This window comes from Arachis ipaensis, chromosome B1 (genome assembly GCF_059453495.1).
Source record: "Arachis ipaensis isolate K30076 ecotype BB chromosome B1, ASM5945349v1, whole genome shotgun sequence".
In the NCBI taxonomy this organism is placed as follows: Eukaryota; Viridiplantae; Streptophyta; class Magnoliopsida; order Fabales; family Fabaceae; genus Arachis; species Arachis ipaensis.
In genome coordinates, this window is record NC_142436.1 from 18,314,735 (window position 1) to 18,337,919 (window position 23,185).

Genomic DNA, 23,185 nt, shown 5'->3' on the forward strand with positions numbered 1-23,185 from the left:
ATAAAATTCTTCTTCAAGAATTAGGCTCACATACATTTATGTGTGTAGAATTAAAGGAATAAAATTCTTGTGTTGGTTATTGTGTCACCTCTACTCTTATCATGCATATATATAGTATGAGATTTGTTATTGATTTCAAATTTAAATCACAATTCAAATTTAAATCATATCTTATTTCACTTAATCTTATCTTATTTCAAATTGAAATCTTATTAATCATATCATATCATAATTCAATTGAAACAGAATTGATTAAGATCTCATCTAAACTTAAAATTCAAATTTAGAAATAGAATAACTAGTTATTCTTGATTCTTATTTAATATTCTCAATGATCATATTATTATCATATTCTTGGTGCTAGTAAAGAATATAATAATGTTCCATTTGAATTAATATAATTAATTATTTGATTAAATCAAAAATAATAATTAATATTTTTTTAGCAAAGGTTAGAATACTCGTCAGTGTGTGATCTCATAGGTTCAATACTAAGTGGATAGTAAATTAGTAATACTAAATTTACTAATTAAGGTTGGTGTCTAGCAACACTCCTTAACGACCCGATAGTATGAAGTAATATATTTTTACTAAGAACCTAAGAAGAACAAAGTATAATTCTTTCCATCTTTCCAGCTCTTGGTTAACCCTTAGAGTATGGTTTACTTATCAAAACTCTACCTTGTTAACATTATTATAATGAACTGTGAATGAACTAAGAAACTCTTTTCTTCATTCATTCAATTCTCTTGGCCAAGGTTTTATTCATTTCAGTCATTATAATCATAGAGCTCAAACTCTTTACCGAGAGTTGACAAATTTCTTATTGATTAATAATTAATTCTACAAGTATTTAAATCATACCTAATATTCATTCAACTAGCACCCTAGAGTATTAGGTGTCAGAAATCAAAGTATAATAAATACATGAGAAAAGGACAAATAGGTCTTTAATCTTTTCAAAACCTAGACATATCGATCCCTCATATTCACTTGGGTCTGTCAGACCCAACGGAAAAATCAAATGTGACTTCTGTTGTACTGACCTGGTTAATATGGATGCACACGAGAGAGGGTTTTAAAATGGAACAAATTAGACCTAGGGATCCATGTGTCCAGATTTTGAAGAGATCAGGGACTTAAATGCATTTTTAAATTTTCAGGGACTTAAATGTCTGCAAACCAAAAAGTCAGGGATCGACTTGTCCTTTTTTCTAAATACATTGTTAATTACTATGAAAATCACAGGTTAAAGAAAATTTTATTACTATGTTCATCTTGAAAATATCCTATTGACAAATATGCAGTAATTATAACTATTTGGAATTCTCAAAGTGAGTCAGTTCGATGGTCATATCTCTATATGCACCATCTATATATATAATTTAATAAATAAGATCTATTAATCTTCATTCAATGAAGACCATTATATATATTGATCTTTCTGGATTATTAATGTCATTTTTAATAATCTTATGTCCAAGAACAATTTAATAAATCTCATTTATCAAACTTAATATCAATTATATTGTTGTGCAATCTCTTAACACATATAAGACATCTCCAAATTCTAATATTCTTAAGTTTCGATTTATGTCATTTTTATATCTCATATGGGTAAAACTGATTTAGTGAGAACTTTGTTAATTTAGCAACGTTTCTAAAATGTAGTCCAAATATTTAACAAAATATTAATGATCCTCAGTTGAATCAAATTTCTTGTTTCTTAAATATGATGGAGTAAATAGAGTATTAGTATTTGTGTATAATGAAAGAATCTCATTCTCTACTCAATAAAAATATAAATTAGATATTCTCTTAAAGATTTTACATTAAATCTCTTATAATAAAAATACTCAATATTTTTATTATTGGTCAAAAAATCCTTAAGTGCAATTTTAATTCTTATACTCAATATTCATATTGAGTTTTTCTTAAGATATCACAAACCTTAATCATATTAAAGCCATTTATAAATTGTTTGCAACAAAATAAATCTCTAAAACGCTTGCAAGAAGAAATCTAGCAAAAACTGCAAGATTCTGAATTTTTAAAAATTAAATTATTAGTTAATTGAGATTTATTGTATTTAATTATGATTCTTTATTTTCAGAAAATTATCTTATGAAAATGTAATTAAAGCCAAGTTATGAGGTTTTGAGTTTTAAATCAATTAGAACTCATATAAATTTCATAGTAATTGGGTATTTTCTTATTTATAATTTAAAAATTTAGTAATTAGAAAATAATGAATATTTTATATGCTTTAAATTAAATATATTGGTTTTGAATCTTATTTTATAAATAAAAAAATTTAATTTGATTATTTCTAATTTTTGAATTAGAGTACTCAATTGAAAATAATTTGTAAGTTGAAGAATAATTAGCATTTTCAAAGCTAATTATATTGGGTTAAATTTAGTTTTCAATTACTATTCTACCGTTTTATTTTATTAAAATTCCTATACTACACAATGTAACACCTCGTTACCCTAAACCTTACCTCTAGCCATAAAGCAAAAGATAACAAAGTGCCACGATAGTTCTAAAGCTTATAATATATAATATATGTCCAAGAATTTATATAACTAGAAGCCCGATGAAGGAATAAAGCTCAAAGTCGCATAAAACGGAATTACGGACGCGAAGCGTTCACACCGGATAACTCAACGTGTAAGCACTAACAGAACGAAACATAATATATATAAAACCTTGTTGATAGCTCTAGGATACACAAGATAATAATTAAAGTAAATATATAATATATATATACAAAAAGATGACTAGTCACAGCCTGCAGAGTTTAGGCCGGCTAGTCAAACTGAATACAATAGAGTTTTGAAGTTTTAAAACAGTAACAACCTATCTCTCAAAGTTTTCAGAAATAAAGCCTCTAAGACAACAAAGTTATAAAAATACAAAGGATGAGAGAGTAACTACATCGAACATATTAACCTACAAAAAGTGATAAAAGATCCTCCACTCCGTTACCATCTTGCAACTCACCGAGGTGGGTTACGACCTGCATCTGAAAAACAACAACATATGGTACGAGAACCGGAGGTTCTTAGTATGGTAACAATGCCTAATATGTAAGATGTAAGGTTTTGGGACGCCAAAGGCAATCCTAGAACTTCACATTACAGATATTCAAGCATAACAAAATAAATAAATTAAATCATAAGTTATAAATAGGGTTATCTAAATTTAGGAGATTTCTAACTAATACTAATCACACCACTGTATCCCACAATCTTCGCCAACCTAACCTCCGTGCGATCCCCATCGCCACCGCCTACCTAACCTCCTCAGCACCAGACAATCACAGATAATGCAAGCTAGTAAAACACAAGTAATATACATATATAGTAGGTAATTCAACTAGCATTTAAGCATATTATTCAAATAGGCATAACTCAAGTAATCAAAGCAAGCAAGCATGTAAAAAATGCATATGATGAATGTATGTCCTATTGGCTGTGATATCACATATCGGTTATAGTGCCAACCCAACACATCCTTTCGAATGTAGCCTTTCTGCCATGCCAGGGATATAGGCCCTCCACACTCATGTAGCAGAAAATCTGTCATGCCAGGGATATAGGCCCTGCACACTCATGCAGCAGAGAGGGTTATCAATCATCACCATATTCTCGTCTCAAACTTTTCTCAGCTCTCAAGACTCAACATTCCAGGGATATAGAGCCTGGCACACTCTTGCAGCAGAGAAATCTGCCACGCCAGGGATATAGGCCCTGCACACTCATGCAACAGAAAAACCTACCACGCCAGGGATATAGGCCTTGCACACTCTTCCAAACACCATCAAGTTAACATTCCAAGGATATAGTGCCCGGCACACTTTTGCAACAGAGAAATCTATCACGCCAAGGATATAGGCCCTGCACTCTCTTTCAATAACCAACAAGTTTAGCATTCTCAGTCATCATCATTCATCACCAAAATCTCAAAGCCATCGCCAATATAGTACTCCGCCTTCTCACTCACAACTTCAGAAACTTAAGTCTCCGTCTTCTAACTCATACAGAAAATTACCAATTTAATTCACTAACCCAACTCTATTAATCTTAAGGCCTAATTACTAGTTAGCAATCTTAAACAATAGATAAAGAGGTTTGGAAAGCTAGAGAACCCTTGAAAAGTGAAGAAAAAACTATTTTTCAGCAAAACAGGGGCTGTGCGTATGCACACCCCTGCCATGCATATGCATAGGGTTAAAAAAGTACGTCCGTGTATGCATACAATACGTCCGTGTATTCATACAAGAAAATTGGACCATCCCATGTACGCATACATATGCCGCGTACGCAGGAGTATTGGACAGAAGCCACCATCTGCGTATGAGGCATGGGTCCGTGTACGCATGTATATCAGAATCCAGAAAAACTTAAGTTGCAGAAATTTCAGTTTTAGACCCCAAACTTTAAGCATTCATAACTTCCTCTACAAAGCTACATTTTTTTCAAACTTTATATCGTTTTAAATCTTTTGAAATCATCTTTAATTTAAGACAAAAATCATTCTATTTCAATGCCTGAGGCTCAAGTTATGATCCACCAAAGTTCGTCAAAAACAAGGTCTTACCAAATTTAACAAAATTCTCTAGTTTCCAAAATTTCAAATCCAAACCAAAACAAATACACCCAAAACCAACACAAAGCCTCATTCTAACATTTCTCAACCATCTCCCATTATTCACTAATAAAACCATTTAACCCTCACTAACTTACTTAGATTTTTATCAACCTCCTCACTTCCTCAACTCAATCAAAATCAAAGCTCACCATCACCACCAATTATTAACAACACCAAACACAATATTCCATACTTATTATCATCATTAACATTCATAATCAAACATAAACAATCACCATCCCAGTCCATCAAAATAATCACAAACATCAATAATCATTAAATATCATCAACACCAATAATCCCCAATAATCACCATCGCCCACAAAAATCAATAACCACCAACAATTAACATCAATCCATCATCATATTAGAATCCATCACAATCATACCTCAACATATATATTTTTTTCAATCTCCATCATCATGCATATACCACAAACATAGTTCAAACAACCACATATCCAATTCAATCCTATCCTATGGTTTACTAGCCTAAGTTTCTCGAAACATTACATATTACATAAAGAAAATCAAAACTATACATTGGCCGATTCTCACGCAACTTAAAACACCAAACTCAAACTCAAAGCTCCATAATCATCAAACTCACTCCAACAAATACCAAACTTCAACCTAACATCATACAACATACCAACATCCAACCTAGGGTCCACAAAAATAACTAAATACAAGCGTTTAGTGAGATCTTACCTTACCCGACGAGATTAGAGGCAAAACCTAACAACAGTCTAATGCTAGATCACCCCTAAACAAACAAAATCCAAAATCTACTCAAAAATCAAACGAAAAAATACAAAATTATTAGGGCTAAAAACTGGAGCTTGAGTTTTAAAATCTTACTAGAGAAACTTTGTTAGAAATGATGGGCTCAGCGAGATCTTCGCGTGACTGTAAACGGCTCGTCAATCGGAGCTCTGTAGCTCAAGATATGGCCAAAAGAAGGAGGAGATGAATAGTAATAATGTCTTCTTCTCCTCTTTTCTCATCTACCCGAGCTCTTTCTCTCTTTTTCTATTAAAATGAGCTGAAATCTCATTAATAGAGCATATATATGTTGGGCCTTGGGTCCGGTTTGGGCTCGGTCCAACCCGTTAGCGTTTTTAGTCCATTTGGCCCACTTTGGGCCAAAACCTTTAAGATTAGCGCCCGATTTTAGATTCTAAATTATTTTTGTCCTTTCAAAACAATAAATTGAATTTTCAAAATCTTTTTTTTTTCTCAATACGCGGTACCGGTCAGACTAGAGCCAGTACTGCCGACTTAAGTGCCAATACGCATTTTTACAAAAAAAAATCTGTAAAAGATACATTTTTCACTCAGAAAAATTTATTGAATTCAAATTTTACCTTTTTATTTTTAAAATATTATTTCTATATTTTCGAACCTGTTTCAGGCAGTTAAAATTATTATTTTATTATAGCGGTTATTTCGATTATTACACCCAAAACCCTAATTTTTTCTTAACCTAACCCTAATCCTTCATAACAGCCACCATCCTTCTCCCTCACCCCTTACACCCATGAAGGAAAAACAAAGAAAAGGAAAAAAGAAAGAGAGAGAATTAGAGAATGGGAGAAGGAAGAAGATAGGAAGGGGAAAGGGAGGTCGGCGCCAGCTTGGTGCTATCGCCGCCATCGCCAACGTTGATGCCGTCGCGAAAGCTTCCCATCGCCATTGTTGAGAAAGTGCACTGAGAGAGGGAGCCCAAGGAGAGAAAAGAGAGAGGGAGGCCGTCGTCGCCACAAGGAGCTGCTAGTTGTGCTGTCGTCGCCATTCCGTCGCAGAGCCCGCATCATCGTCACCGTCAAAGGAATCACCACCGTCGCATTCTGCCTTCTGTTCGTCGCTGCCTGCGCCTCTGTTGAGCTTTATCACCGTCAGATTCGTCTCTGCTGCTACTGCTGCCATGGCCGCAACCCATCCAGCTGCTACCATGGTTGCTGCTGCCGTGCATGGTCACTGAAAGTGGCGTTGACGCCACCAGAGTTAGCCGCTGGAGCTGCGGCTGCTTCGTTCTTAGTTCCTTCTTGTGTAGTAAGTTTTTTTGCTCCGAAAATTTTTTTAGTCATTGTTCCATTATATGTTGCTGAGATTTTTGTGGCGTTATTGCCATAGAGTTAAGTTCTGGTTATTGCATGTCGCAATTGAAGCTACCGCTGTTACTGCGGAAGTAAAATGGAGCTGTGGTTGCAGCTGCCACTGCTGCGGGCCAGGAGAAGAATGGTTTTATCGCGTAGTTAAGTCGCGATCGAGGTAGGATTTTTCTTGAAACATATTTTATATTACGAAATTGTTATAAACAGATATTGATACGAAAAATATATTTTTTTGGTGATTATGTGAGTCTTATGGATTGAACTGAGTTGCTTTCGATGAATGTAATTGTTTTCCTGATTGTTTTATTGATTGTTTGAGAAGGCTAGGTATTCTGATTTGTTGTTGACTTTGTTGAATTGTTTTTCTTGATTTATTGGCAATAATTTGATATTGGAATTGATTTGGTATTGAAAATGATTTGATATCGGAATTGGTTTGATATTGAAAATAATTTTGATATGGGAAATGATTTGATATTTGAAAATAGTTTGGTATTGGAAATGGTTGAGAAGGGTTTGAAAGATGTTTGGAGGAAGGCCATGAAGGATGGTAAAGTTCTAGTTTTAGAGGAGATACTGCAGAAATTTTTATAAGTATTTGAGTAAAATTGAATAATAAGAAAAATGGAAGGCGGTGCTAAATTCATAAAAATGAGGGGCTTTGTTTTGAAACTTTATTTGGTTAATTTTGATTAAGGAATTATGCTTCAAAAATTTTTTAGTGAATTTAAAGTATTTGAACTTGATTCGTTAAACAAAAATGAATTTTTTTTTATTAGTTCAAATTAAAGAATTATATTTTTCGGAGTGTTACTGAAATTTTAAGTAATAAGAGTTAATTGAAGATTTATTTTATTTGACTATGAATTATTAAAGAAAAGAATTTTGTTTTGTGATGTTTTAAAGAAGTTGAAGTATTCGAAGTTGATTTAGCGAAATAGAATGATTTCCAAGTCTTTTGAGAATGTTTTAAACTTAAGAACGAAATTGAAATTAGTATTGGGAATTTAATTAACTAAAAAATGAGCTTATTTGAATGATTCAAATTAAAGAGTTATGGTTTAATGATTTTAATGAATTTAAAGTAAGGAGATTGGTTATTCAAGGTTAAATAAAAATGAGTTCTATGATTTTGTTAATTTAAAAAATTGGTTTATGATTTAACTCATTTAATTTTGAGAGAATGGTTGAAGACCTTGGAAATACTTTAAATTGAAACGTAGGATTATGGAAGTTTGGCTCGTTAGCCTATAAAGTGATTATGATTAATGATAAATGTGATGATAAAGAATTATGAATTTGATTTCGATTATGATTATGAATTGAATTTAATTATGATTATTGATTACCTACCTGGATAGATGCAAGGATTATGACTTAGTCCTATTTACTTTGGGTTGAAGTTTGAGACACCTGGGTAGACGCAAGAGTTGTAGTTTGCCCAACTTGCTTTGAGTTGAGATTTTAAATACTTGTCTGGATAGATGCAAGGTTGAAGCGTTGTCCCACGTGCTCTGGGATGTGGTGAGAGACACCTGCTTGGGTAGACGCAAGGGTTGATATTCGCCCTACTTGCTCCAGATTGAGATTTTAAATACATGTCTGGGTAGATGTAAGGTTGAGGCGCTGTCCAACTTGCTCCCAGATGTGGTGAGAGGCACCTGCCTAGGTAGATGTAAGGGTTGTGGTTCGTCCCACTTGCTCCGGGATGAAGTGAAAAGCACTTGCCTGGGTAGATGCAAAGGTTGAGGCATTGTCCCACTTGCTCCGGGTTGCAGTGTGAAGCACCTGCATGGGTAGACGCAAGGATTGCGGTCAGTCCTACTTGATCCTTGAATCCTTTATTTATAACAAAGAGCCTTTTGAGTTGACAACTCTAAGTGATCCGTTTTCAAGGCAACTCTTGATAGTGGGCGTTCGATAGATAATCCCGGGCCAATTGGCCCAAGTTACCGAGTGATAAGGCACCCATCGAATCTACTTACCCGAGCCACTCCTTGATACGTTCTCACTACAAGCATATAGTTAAAGATTTTAAGTTTTCGGCTATCGATGTTCAGAGCCTCTTTGGACTTCTAAATGCTCTGTCTCAAGGGAACTCTTGATGGTGGATTTTTGATCGATAATCCCGGACCAGTTTGTCCAAGTTACCGGGTGATGAAGCACCCCTTGAATCTGATCGCCTAAGTTCTATTCTTGGACAATCACACCAAAAACACATAATTTGGGCTCTTTAACCATTGATGGTCAGAGCTTTGCAACCTTTGATCTTTATTTTGATTTTTTTCTTTGCTGTTTTTTTTTCTCTCTCTCTTTTTTTTTTTTCAATTCAAGTTCAAGGATTCTTTTCTTTTGGTCAGAAATCTCATAATACCTCTCTAAGCCTCATGCTCATAAGGAATCATCCTTTCTTTTCATACAAGATCATCAACCATTTTAGCTCAATTCATGATCATCACACTTAATGCACCATCACTTATCATCAGATGACTTATATTTGTCAAATTCAATTTTTCTCCATCTAAGCAATTCTTTCTCATATGATTAGAGTACTTAAGAGGACTTCACAAGTAGTAAATTTAGTAAGCACGAAGAAAACATGAAAATAGAGAAACACAATAAAAAGCACATAGAAGAGTTGAAAGCTGGAAGCTTAAAGGAAACGATACCACCTTAATAATCATTGTTGCCTTCATCTTCTCTAAGACTATGTAGAGCATAGCCTCTGATACTAAACTTAGAATGGTTGCTTGTTCTCAAGCAACAAAGAAGAAAATAGTGGTGATGAAAATATGGATAAACATGCTGATCAAGTAAAGGTAATCAAGTAATGCAGAGGCTTATTCAAATAAAATAAACAAAATAAAAAAACAGAATGAAATGAAAGCTAGAACAAAGGAAAATAACTAGGTGAAGTATGGCAACACCAAACTTTGTGTGAGAACACCAAACTTAGTGTGACACAATCAATGTGAAACTAGGCCAAGTACCCAGTGAAGTGTAAATGTCCTATGGGTGTAGCGCACCAAATTTAATCCATGAAACACATACACAACCTTAAACGAAATAAAAAGAAGAATGAAAAGAGAATACCAAACATTGAGTTGCCTCCCAGCAAGTGCTTTTTTAACGTCATTAGCTTGACAGTTGTTCCTTGCATTGCTAAGGTGGAGGGTGATCATAATGCTTCAACTCTTCCTATCTCACTTTGAATCTCCTCCCTGTGTCTTCATGTAATAGCTCAATATGCTCAAGAGATAGAACTTCGTTCACTATATATGGCAATAATAGATGGTGAGATAACATCACTTTCTCCCCTGGTGAGAAATCTACAGTAGAAATTTTCTTTTTCTTCCACTCTTTATGCACCTTTTTCTTGGGAGCTTCCTCCTTATTTGATGCACACTCAACACCAAACTTAAGTTTGATGTCAGGGGGTTTGTTGATTGTAAAGGAAGGCTTTGGTTGCAAGCTCTTGTTAGTTTCAATTGAGTTTTCAATTTGTTGCGCCTTCTTTTTCTCTTTTTTTCTTTCCAAGCATGAAAAAGGAGTTCTTGAAAGTGATTTATTAGGTGTTTCCCTCAAGTTTGGATCCTTGACTTTGACCTTCTTGCAATCTTCTTGATCACTTGAGTGATGCATGGTCTTGACAATATGGAAAATTAAATGTTCATCATGCACCCTTAGCATTAGTTCACCCTTTTCAACATCAATAAGGGCTCTCCCAGTGGCTAAAAGAGGTCTTCGTAAAATGATGGAGGCATTCTCACCTTTCTTCATGTCAAGAATAACAAAATCTACTGGGAGGAAGAATTTTCCCACATTACTTATGATATTTTCAACTATCCTATGTGCAAGCTTCATTGATTTGTCTGCCAATTGTAGAGCTATTTTTGTGGGCTTCAATTCTTGAATTTGTAGCCTCTTCATCATAGATAAGGGCATCAAATTAATACTTGCCCCCAAATCACATAATGCTCTTTCAAATGTGGTGTTGTCAATAATACAGGAAATTTGAAAACTCCTTGGATATTTCTTCTCTGTTGACAAGTTCCTTTGAATAATTGCACTAGATTCTTTGGTCATCACCACTGTTTAGCCTTCCTTCAAGGATCTTTTTTTGGACAACAATTCCTTCATGAATTTAGCATATAAAGACATTTGTTCAAGTGCTTCTATAAAAGGAATTCTGATATGCAGTATCTTGAATATCTCCAAAAATTTGGAGTATTGCTTTTTCTTGTTTTTTCCCTGGAGCCTTTGAGAATACAGAATTCTTGGCTTGTACTCTTGCACTTGGACCTTCTCTCTCGATATAACTTTTGAAGCTTGAATTATATGTTCTTGAGAGGTGGGGATCACGTGCTCCTCTAGGGGATTAGCTTCCTCTTGGGCTTCTTCTCTCACCACCTTTTCACTTCTCAAATAAATAGTCTTGCACTCTTTCCTGGGATTTAGAATTGTATCACTGGGAAATATTTGAGTGGGTTTAGCTAATTGTTGAGTAATTTGACCTACTTGCACCTCCAAATTTCTAATTGAAGTACCTTGATTTTTGAAGTTGGCTCTTGTTTTCTCCATGAATGAGAATGTGACTTGGGAGAGTTTCTCCACTGCAAGTTCAAGATTGGTAAGCCTTTGAGAATCTTGAGATGGTTGGGTGGGGTGGTTATTGTTGGTGAGGGTTGAAGGTATTATGTTAGGAGTGGAAGTGGTTTTGTGGATGGTTGTTGTTGAAGTTATTGGACCTCTGACCTTGATTTTTACCCAAAATTTGGATGATTTCTCCATCCAGGATTATAGATCTTAGAGAAAGGGTCATTATGAGGTGGCCTTGGAGTATTATCTATGTAATGTACTTGCTTCAGGGAAGAATGCCCATACTCCAAACCTTCACTTTTGGTAGTCTACTACTCATGCCATATGAATTCTCTTGGGTACTCACTGTTGAAACTTGCATGCCTCCTAATTATTGAGTAAATGCATTAATTTATTATGACATAACTTTATTCTGAGCCAAACAGAGTGTCCAAGGTATCTAATTCCATAACTCCTTTTCTCATTGATCTTTCGGAAGAATAGAGGTACTGATTGTTGACCACCATTTCAATCAACTCCAGTGTTGCATCAGTGGTCTTCTTCATATGCAGAGATCCTCCAGCTGAATTATCCAATGAAACTCATGAGGTTGGGGTGATCCATCATAGAATATCTGAAGTTGGACCCAGTCAGCAAACATGTCCGGAGGGCACTTTCTCAGCATATCTTTGTACCTCTCCCAAGCTTCATAAAGGGACTCTCCTTCATGCTGTCAGAAAGTTTGAATGTCAGTTTTGAGCTTAGTTAACCTCTAAGGTGGGAAGAACTTAGTTAGGAACTTAGTGACAAAGTCCTCCTATATGGTTATGCTCTTCTTGCACTGATTATTGATAAGCGGATAATTTATACACTTTTTGGCATTGTTTTTACATAGTTTTTAGTATGATTTAGTTAGTTTTTAGTATATTTTTATTAGTTTTTAAATAAAATTCACATTTCTGGACTTTACTATGAGTTTGTGTGTTTTTCTGTGATTTCAGGTAATTTCTGGCTGAAACTGAGGGACTTGAGCAAAAATCAGATTCAGAGGTTGAAGAAGGACTGCAGATGCTGTTGGATTCTGACCTCCCTGCACTCAAAATGGATTATCTGGAGCTACAAAACTCCAAATGGCGCGATCTCAATTGCGTTGGAAAGTAGACATCCAGGGCTTTTCATCAATATATAATAGTCTATACTTTGCCCGAGTTTAGATGACGCAAACTGGCGTTCAACGCCAGTTCCATGCTGCATTTTGGAGTTAAACGCCAGAAACAGGTTGCAAAGTGGAGTTAAACGCCAGAAACAGGTTACAAACTGGTGTTCAACTCCAAAAGAAGCCTCTACACATGTAAATCTCAATGCTCAGCCCAAGCACACACCAAGTGGGCCCCAGAAGTGGATTTCTGCATCATTTATTCATTTTTGTAAACCCTAGTAACTAGTCTGATATAAATAGGACCTTTTACTATTGTATTAGACATCTTTGATCAGTTTTATGCTATCTTAGACCTTTATGGGGCTGGCCTCTCGGCCATGCCTGGACCTTATTCTTATGTATTTTCAACGGTAGAGTTTCTACACACCATAGATTAAGGTGTGGAGCTCTGATGTTCCTCATGAATTAATACAAAGTACTATTGTTTTTCTATTCAATTCAAGCTTATTCCGATTCTAAGATATTCATTCGCACTTCAATATGAATGTGATGATCGTGACAGTCATCATCATTCCCAACCTATGAACGTGTGCCTGACAACCACTTCCGTTCTACCTTAGATTGAATGAATATCTCTGAGATTCCTTAATCAGAGTCTTCGTGGTATAAGTTAGAATCCATGGACGGCCATTCTTGAGATCCGGAAAGTCTAAACCTTGTCTATGGTATTCCGAGTAGGATCTGGGAAGGGATGGCTGCGATGAGCTTCAAACTCGCGAGTGTTGGGCGTAGTGACAGACGCAAAAGGATCAATGGATCCTATTCCAGTATGATCGAGAACCGACAGATGATTAGCCATGCAGTGACAGCGCATTGGACCATTTTCACTAAGAGGACAGGATGTAGCCATTGACAACGGTGATGCCTAACATACAGCTTGCCATAGAAAGGAGTATGAATGATTGGATGAAGATAATAGGAAAGCAGAGGTTCAGGAGGAACGAACACATCTCTATACGCTTATCTGAAATTCTCACCAATGAATTACATAAGTATCACTATCTTTATTTTATATTTTATTTATCTTTTAATTATTAAATCTCTATAATCAATTAAATCCGCCTGACTGAGATTTACAAGGTGACCATAGCTTGCTTCAAGCCGACAATCTCCGTGGGATCGACCCTTACTCACGTAAGGTTTATTACTTGGACGACCCAGTGCACTTGCTGGTTAGTTGTGCGAAGTTGTGACAAAGAACTAAGATTATGAACGTGCGTATTAAGTTTTTAGCGCCGTTACCAAGGAATGAACCGTCACGATTTCCGCGCACCAAGTTTTTGGCGCCGTTGCCAGGGATTGTTCGAGTTTGGACAACTGACGGTTCATCTTGTTGCTCAGATTAGGTAATTTTATTTTATTTTTAAGCCTTTTATTTCTTATTTTCGAAAATAATACAAAAATTTTTTTTTCTTTTTCGTTTTTCCCAAAATAATTTTCGAAAATCCAAAAAAAAAATTATAAAATGATAAAATCAAAAATAATTTTTGTGTTTCTTGTTTGAGTCTTGAGTCAAATTTTAAGTTTGGTGTCAATTGCATGTTTTTAAAATTTGTGCATTTTTCGAAAACTCATGCATGTGTTCTTCATGATCTTCAAGTTGTTCTTGACAAGTCTTCTTGTTTGATCTTCATATTTTCTTATTTTGTGTCTTTTGTTATTTTTCATATGCATTTTTGCATTCATAGTGTCTAAACATGAAAAATCTCTAAGTTTGGTGTCTTGCATATTTTTCTTTTCTCAAAAAATTTTTAAAAATAAGTTCTTGGTGTTCATCTTGACATTCAAAGTGTTCTTGGTGTTCATCTTGACATTCATACTGTTCTTGCATGCATTATGTGTTTTGATTCATAATTTTTATGTCTTGTGTCTTTTTTTGTGTTTTTCTCTTTCATCATTAAAAATTCAAAAATAAAAAAAATATCTTTCCCTTTTTCTCTCATAATTTTCGAAAATTTGACTGACTTTTTCAAAACTTTTCAAAATTTAGTTGTTTCTTATGAGTCAAATCAAATTTTCAATTTAAAAAATCTATCTTTTTTCAAATCTTTTTCAAAAATCAAATCTTTTTCATTTTCTTTTATGATTTTCGAAAATTTCAAAAATTATTTTCAAAATCTTTTTCTTATTTTTATTTCATATTTTCGAAATTAATGCTAACAATTAATGTGATTGATTCAAAATTTTTAAGTCTGTTACTTGTCTCTTAAGAAAGGTTCAATCTTTAAATTTTAAATCATATCTTTTTGTTTCTTGTTAGTCAAGTAATCAACTTTAATTTTCAAAATCAAATCCTTTTAAATTTTTTTTTTCAAATCTTTTTCAATTTAAATTTCAATCACATCTTTTTCAAAACTTAAATTCAAAATCTTTTCTATTTTCTTATCTCTACAAAAATTTGATTTTCAAATCTTTTTCAATTAATCACTTAACTTTTTGTTTGATTTTAAAAGTTTACTATTTCAATCATATCTTTTTCAAAACTACCTAACTAATTCTATCCCTAATTTTCGAAAATCACCTTCATATTTTTCAAAATTCCTTTTTAAATTAACTAATTGTTTTAATTTTAATTTAATTTTATTTAAGTGTTCCTTTCTTAATTTTTGAATTTTTAATTTTAATTCTAATTTAAAAACAAAAATACTTTTATTTTATTTTATCTAATTTTCGAAAATTCTTCTCCCTCACCTCCTTCTATTTATTTATTTCTTTACTAACACTCCTCTTCATCTAAGAATTCGAACCTACTTCTCACCCTTGTGTTTGGATTCTCCTTCTTCTATTCATATCTTCTTCTACTCACATAAAAGAATCTTTATCCTGTGACATAGAGGATTCCATATTTTCTTTTCTGTTTTCTTCTTTTTCATATGAGTAGGAGCAAGGATAAAAACATTCTTGTTGAAGCTGATCCGGAACCTGAAAGGACTCTGAAGAGGAAGCTAAGAGAAGCTAAAACACAACACTCTGAAGAGGACTTTACAGAAATTTTCGAAAAAGAAGGAGACATGGCTGAAAATAATAACAATGCAAGGAAGATGCTTGGTGACTTTACTGCACCAAATTCCAATTTACATGGAAGAAGCATCTCAATCCCTGCCATTGGAGCAAAGAATTTTGAGCTGAAACCTCAATTAGTTTCTCTGATGCAACAGAATTGCAAGTTTTATGGACTTCCATCAGAAGATCCTTTTCAGTTCTTAACTGAATTCTTGCATATCTGTGATACTGTTAAGACCAATGGGGTTGATCCCGAGGTCTACAGGCTTATGCTTTTCCCGTTTGCTGTAAGAGACAGAGCTAGAGTATGGTTGGACTCTCAACCTAAAGATAGCCTGAACTCTTGGGATAAGCTGGTCACGGCTTTCTTAGCCAAGTTCTTTCCTCCTCAAAAGCTTAGCAAGCTTAGAGTGGATGTTCAAACCTTCAGACAAAAAGAAGGTGAATCCCTCTATGAAGCTTGGGAGAGATACAAGGAACTGACCAAAAAGTGCCCTTCTGACATGCTTTCAGAATGGACCATCCTGAATATATTCTATGATGGTCTGTCTGAACTATCAAAGATGTCATTGGACCATTCTGCATGTGGATCCATTCACCTAAAGAAAACGCCTGCAGAAGCTCAAGAACTCATTGACATGGTTGCAAATAACCAGTTCATGTACACTTCTGAAAGGAATCCTGTGAGTAATGGGACGCCTCAGAGGAAGGGAGTTCTTGAAATTGATACTCTGAATGCCATATTGGCTCAGAATAAAATATTGACTCATCAAGTCAATATGATCTCTCAGAGTCTGAATGGATTGAAGGAATCATCCAACAGTACTAAAGAGGCATCTTCTGAAGAAGAAGCTTATGATCCTGAGAAACCTGCAATAGCAGAGGTGAATTACATGGGTGAACCCTATGGAAACACCTATAATCCCTCATGGAGAAATCATCCAAATTTCTCATGGAAGGATCAACAAAAGCCTCAACAAGGCTTTAATAATGGTGGAAGAAACAGGTTTAGCAATAGCAAGCCTTTTCCATCATCCACTCAGCAACATACAGAGAATTCTGAGCAGAATTCATCTTGTTTAGCAAATATAGTCTCTGATCTATCTAAGGCCACTGTGAGTTTCATGAATGAAACAAGGTCCTCCATTAGAAATTTGGAGGCACAAATGGGCTAGCTGAGTAAAAGAGTCACTGAAACTCCTCCTAGTACTCTCCCAAGCAATAAGAAAAGAATCCAAAGAGAGAGTGCAAGGCCATTGATTTGACCATCATAGCCGAACCTACAAGGGAGGAGAAGGACGTGAATCCTAGTGAGGAAGACCTCCTGGGACGTCCAGTGACCAATAAGGAGTATCCCTTTGAGGAACCAAAGGAATCTGAGGCTCATCTAGAGACCATAGAGATTCCATTGAACCTCCTTCTGCCCTTCATGAGCTCTGATGAGTATTCATCCTCTGAAGAGGATGAAGACATTATTGAAGAGCAAGTTGCTAAGTACTTTGGTGCAATCATGAAGCTGAATGCCAAATTATTTGGTAATGAGACTTGGGAAGATGAACCTCCCTTGCTCACCAATAAACTAAATGCATTGGATAGGCAGAAATTACCTCAAAAGAAATAGGATCCTGGCAAATTCTTAATACCATGTACCATAGGCACCATGACCTTTGAGAAGGCTCTGTATGACCTGGGGTCAGGAATAAACTTAATGCCACTCTCTGTAATGGAGAAACTTGGGATCTTTGAGGTGCAAGCTGCCAGAATCTCATTAGAGATGGTAGACAACTCAAGAAAACAGGCTTATGGACAAGTAGAGGACGTGTTAGTAAAGGTTGAAGGCCTTTACATCCCTGCTGATTTCATAATCCTAGACACTGGGAAGGATGAGGATGAATCCATCATCCTTGGAAGACCCTTCCTAGCGACAGTAAGAGCTGTGATTGATGTGGACAGAGGAGAATTGGTCATTCAACTGAATGAGGACAACCTTGTGTTTAAGACTCAAGGATCTCCTTCTGTAACCATGGAGAGGAAGCATGAAAAGCTTCTCTCACTGCAGAGTCAACCAAAGCCCCCACAGTCAAACTCTAAGTTTGGTGTTGGGAGGCCACAACCAAATTCTAAGTTTGGTGTTGAACCCCCACATTCAAAATCTAAGTTTGGTGTTGGGAGGTTCCAACCTTGCTCTGATTATCTGTGAGGCTCCATGAGAGCTCACTGTCAAGCTATTGACATTAAAGAAGCGCTTGTTAGGAGGCAACCCAATGTTATTTAATTATATCTATTTTATTTTCCTTTTGTTATTTCGTGTTTTAGTAGGTTGATGATCATGTGGAGTCACAAAAACTACTGAAAAATCAAAAACAGAATGAAAAACAGCACACCCTGAAAGAGAGCAGTTTGACGTTTAAACGCCAGAAACAAGCATCCGCCTGGCGTTAAACGCCAGAAACAGGCTACATTTGGGTGTTTAACGCCAGAAACAAGCAGCAGTCTGGCGTTAAACGCCAGGATTGCACAGCAAAGGCGTTTTACACGCCTAATTGGAGCAGGGATGTTAAGTCCTTGACCCCACTTGATCTGTGGACCCCACAGGATCCCCACATCTTCTTCTCTCCTCTTCACACCTTTTTATAACTCTCTTCCCTAAATACCCTTCACCAATCACCTCAATCACTCTTTCCCATCACCTCTTCACCACTCACATCCATCCTCTCTTCCCCATAAACCCCACCTACCTTCAAAATTCAAACTATTTTCCCTCCCAAACCCAACCCTAATGGCCGAACCCTACAACCCCCTCACTCCTATATAAACCCCTCACTCCTTCTTCATTTTCACACAAAGCAACCCTCTCTTCTTCTCCTTGGCCGAATACATCTTCTTCCCCCATCTCCTCCATTCTCTTCTTCTTCTACTAATTTCTTTCTTCTTTTGCTCCAGGACGAGCAAACATTTTAAGTTTGGTGTGGTAAAAGCATAGCTTTTTGTTTTTCCATAACCATTTATGGCACCTAAGGCCAAAGAAACCTCTAGAAAGAGGAAAGAAAAGACAAAAGCTTCCACCTCTGAGTCATGGGAGATGGAGAGATTCATCTCAAGGGTCCATAGCTCAGTAGTAGAGCATTTGACTGCAAAACAAGAGATCATGGACCTCAACATGAGCATGAGAAAATTCCTCACCATGAAATCCCTGAGATGCCTCAAGAGATGCACTTTCCTCCACAAAACTATTGGGAGCAAATCAACACCTCCCTAGGAGAATTAAGTTCCAACATGGGACAACTAAGGGTGGAACACCAAGAGCACTCCATCATTCTTCATGAGATTAGAAAAGATCAAAGAGCTATGAGGGAGGAGCAACAAAGGCAAGGAAGAGACATAGAGGAGCTCAAAAGCACCATTGGTTCTTCAAGAAGAAGAAGATGCCATCCTCACTAAGGTGGACTCATTCCTTAATCTCCTTGTCTATTTATTTTCTGTTTTCGGTTTCCATGCTTCATGTTTAATTATGTTTATGTCTTTACTATATGATCATTTATGTTTAAGTGTCTATGTCTTAAAGCTATGAATGTCCTATGAATCCATCACCTCTCTTAAATGAAAACTGTTTTAAAAACAAAAGAACAAGAAGTACAGGGTTTCGAATTCATCCTTGAAACTAGTTTAATTATTTTGATGTGGTGACAATACTTTTTGTTTTCTGAATGAATGCTTGAACAGCGCATATGTCTTTTGAATTTGATGTTTTTGAATGTTAAATATGTTGGCTCTTGAAGAATAAGGAAAAAGGAGAAATGTTATTTGATAATCTGAAAAATCATAAAAATGATTCTTGAAGCAAGAAAAAGCAGTGAATACAGAAGCTTGCAGGAAAAAAAAAGAGAAAAAAAATAGCAAAAAAAAAGAAAGAAAAAAGAAAAAGCAAGCAGAAAAAGCCAAAAGCTCTTTAAACCAAAAGGCAAGAGCAAAAAGCCAATAGCCCTTAAAACCAAAAGGCAAGGGTAAATAAAAAGGATCCAAGGCTTTGAGCATCAGTGGATAGGAGGGCCTAAAGAAATAAAATCCTGGCCTAAGCAGCTAAACCAAGCTGTCCCTAACCATGGGCTTGTGGCGTGAAGGTGTCAAGTGAAAGCTTGAGACTGAGCGGTTAAAGTCAAGGTCCAAAGCAAAAAAAAAAGAGTGTGCTTAAGAACCCTGGACACCTCTAATTGGGGACTTTAGCAAAGCTGAGTCACAATCTGAAAAGGTTCACCCAGTTATGTGTCTGTGGCATTTATGTATCCGGTGGTAATACTGGAAAACAAAGTGCTTAGGGCCACGGCCAAGACTCATAAAGTAGCTGTGTTCAAGAATCAACATGCTGAACTAGGAGAATCAATAACGCTATCTGAACTCTGAGTTCCTATAGATGCCAATCATTCTGAACTTCAATGGATAAAGTGAGATGCCAAAACTATTCAAGAGGCAAAAAGCTACAAGTCCCGCTCATCTGATTGGAGCTAAGTTTCATTGATATTTTGGAATTTATAGTATATTCTCTTCTTTTTATCCTATTTGATTTTCAGTTGCTTGGGGACAAGCAACAATTTAAGTTTGGTGTTGTGATGAGCGGATAATTTATACGCTTTTTGGCATTGTTTTTACATAGTTTTTAGTATGATTTAGTTAGTTTTTAGTATATTTTTATTAGTTTTTAAATAAAATTCACATTTCTGGACTTTACTATGAGTTTGTGTGTTTTTCTATGATTTCAGGTAATTTCTGGCTAAAATTGAGGGACTTGAGCAAAAATCAGATTCAGAGGTTGAAGAAGGACTGCAGATGCTATTGGATTCTGACCTCCCTGCCCTCAAAATGGATTTTCTGGAGCTACAGAACTCCAAATGGCACATTATCAATTGCGTTGGAAAGTAGACATCCAGGGCTTTCCAGCAATATATAATAGTCTATACTTTGCCCGAGTTTAGACGACGCAAACTGGCGTTCAACGCCAGTTCCATGCTGCAAGCTGGAGTTAAATGCCAGAAACAGGTTGCAAAGTGGAGTTAAACGCCAGAAACAGGTTACAAACTGGCGTTCAACTCCAAAAGAAGTCTCTACACATGTAAAGCTCAATGCTCAGCCCAAGCACACACCAAGTGGGCCCCAGAAGTGAATTTCTGCATCATTTACTCATTTTTGTAAACCCTAGTAACTAGTCTGATATAAATAGGACCTTTTACTATTGTATTAGACATCTTTGATCAGTTTTATGCTATTTTAGACCTTTATGGAGCTGGCCTCTCGGTCATGCCTGGACTTTATTCTTATGTATTTTCAACGGTAGAGTTTCTACACACCATAGATTAAGGTGTGGAGCTTTGCTGTTCCTCATGAATTAATACAAAGTACTATTGTTTTTCTATTCAATTCAAGCTTATTCCAATTCTAAGATATTCATTCGCACTTCAATATGAATGTGATGATCGTGACAGTCATCATCATTCCCAACCTATGAACGCGTGCCTGACAACCACTTCCGTTCTACCTTAGATTGAATGAATATCTCTGAGATTCCTTAATCAGAGTCTTCGTGGTATAAGTTAGAATCCATGGACGGCCATTCTTGAGATCTGGAAAGTTTAAACCTTGTCTGTGGTATTCCGAGTAGGATCTGGGAAGGGATGGCTACGACGAGCTTCAAAATCGCGAGTGCTGGGCATAGTGACAGATGCAAAAGGATCAATGGATCCTATTCCAGTATGATCGAGAACCGACAGATGATTAGCCATGCAGTGACAGTGCATTGGACCATTTTCACTGAGAGGACAGGATGTAGCCATTGACAACGGTGATGCCTAACATACAGCTTGCTATAGAAAGGAGTATGAATGATTGGATGAAGATAATAGGAAAGCAGAGGTTCAGGAGGAACGAACGCATCTCTATACGCTTATCTGAAATTCTCACCAATGAATTACATAAGTATCACTATCTTTATTTTATATTTTATTTATCTTTTAATTATTAAATCTCTATAATCAATTAAATCCGCCTGACTGAGATTTACAAGGTGACCATAGCTTGCTTCAAGCCGACAATCTCCGCAGGATCAACCCTTACTCACGTAAGGTTTATTACTTGGACGACCCAGTGCACTTGCTGGTTAGTTGTGCAAAGTTGTGACAAAGAACTAAGATTATGAACGTGCGTATTAAGTTTTTAGCCCCGTTACCAAGGAATGAACCGTCACGATTTCCGCGCACCAATTATCCAGCCACTACTTATCCCGATCCCTTACAGCAAAAGGGAATAGCAACAACCGATAAACCTTAGCTGGGATGCCATTTGTCTTGACAGTGTCACAAATTTGCAGGAAGTTAGAGATAAACAAATTAAGATCTTCCTGCGGGCTTCCACCAAACTGGTAATTTTGTTGAACCAATGTAACAAGTTGAAGTTTCAGTTCAAAATTGTTGGCATTAACAGTAGGTGTCACAATGCTACTTCCACAGCTCCCTGGATTATGAGTAGTGAAAGATCCAAGAGTCCTCTTAAGTTAAGAAACATTTGATAAACCCCGTTTTTAGGGTTTATCTTGTATGGATTTTGAGGGTTTTATCGATTTTTTTTCACACTTATTCATAAATAATGCATGGTTTTGAGTTTCCTTCCCGATTTTGCTTCATGGATGAAAATATGCCTCTTTTACACTGAATGTGCCATATTTGAACCCTCTCCTGTTACCATTCGATGCCGTGATCCGTTTACTAAGTGATTCCAGAGTTCTTAGGGCAAGGATGGCTTAGGAGAGAAGAAGAAAGCATGCATGAATGGAAGGAGCATGGAAAATGAAGCTTTGGAGCTTGAGCAGCGACGCGCACGCGTACTTTGCGCGTACGTGTGGATGCGCGCTACTGGATCGGCACGAGGAAGCCAAAGCTAGAAGCCGGTGCATTCGCGCGGCGTAGCCAGAACCTCATGGATGCGCACGCGTGCTTGGCGCTTGCGCGTGGATCATGAAAGCCCTAGGGACGCGCACGCGTGCTATACGCGTACGCGTCGATGCCCGCATGTGATTTTTTAAGTGAAAATGTGCCCAGCGAATTCACAGAAGCTGTGGGGCCCAATTGAAACTAATTTTGGCGCCAAAACCCATAAGAAGACCAAGGGATGATGGGATTCTCATCTGTTGACTCATTTTGAGATATTTTTCTAGTTAGTTTTGGAAGTTACATTTTTGTAGAGAGAGAAACTCTAGCTTCTCTCTAGGGTTTTGCTTCTCGAATTGGAATTCTCTTGTATCCATTGGTGAGATCTATTGTCAATTCACTTCTACCTTGCTTCCAATTGTAGATCTAGATTCTCATACTCTCAATTTAGTTCTTGTTGTTCAAGTTACTTGTGGATCTTAGCTTTTGGATGTTGTTACTTCTATTTCCATTAATTCATTGAGGTAATCTCATGTTCCTAGTTCTCAATTGTTGATTGTTGTTAATCTCTTGTAGTGTATATCCTTGATTGCAAGTTTACTCTCAATTTTATAATGTCTTTCATCCTTGCTCTCCAAGTGTTTGAGAAAATGCAAACTTTAACTATGGAGTAGACTTTTCCTACTTGGCTTGGGGGT

General features: G+C 36.2%; 2 non-coding genes across 2 annotated transcripts; one reads left to right on the forward strand and one right to left on the reverse strand.

Annotated features, from left to right (window-relative positions):
• Nucleotides 1-12,010: 12,010 nt before the first annotated feature.
• LOC148575858 (small nucleolar RNA R71) lies at nt 12,011-12,114 on the forward strand. Its single transcript, XR_015903807.1, has one exon. It is a non-coding gene; the product is annotated as a small nucleolar RNA R71 (small nucleolar RNA).
• Nucleotides 12,115-15,974: 3,860 nt separating this feature from the next.
• LOC148575859 (small nucleolar RNA R71) lies at nt 15,975-16,082 on the reverse strand. Its single transcript, XR_015904448.1, has one exon. It is a non-coding gene; the product is annotated as a small nucleolar RNA R71 (small nucleolar RNA).
• Between the last annotated feature and the right edge of the window lie 7,103 nt (nt 16,083-23,185).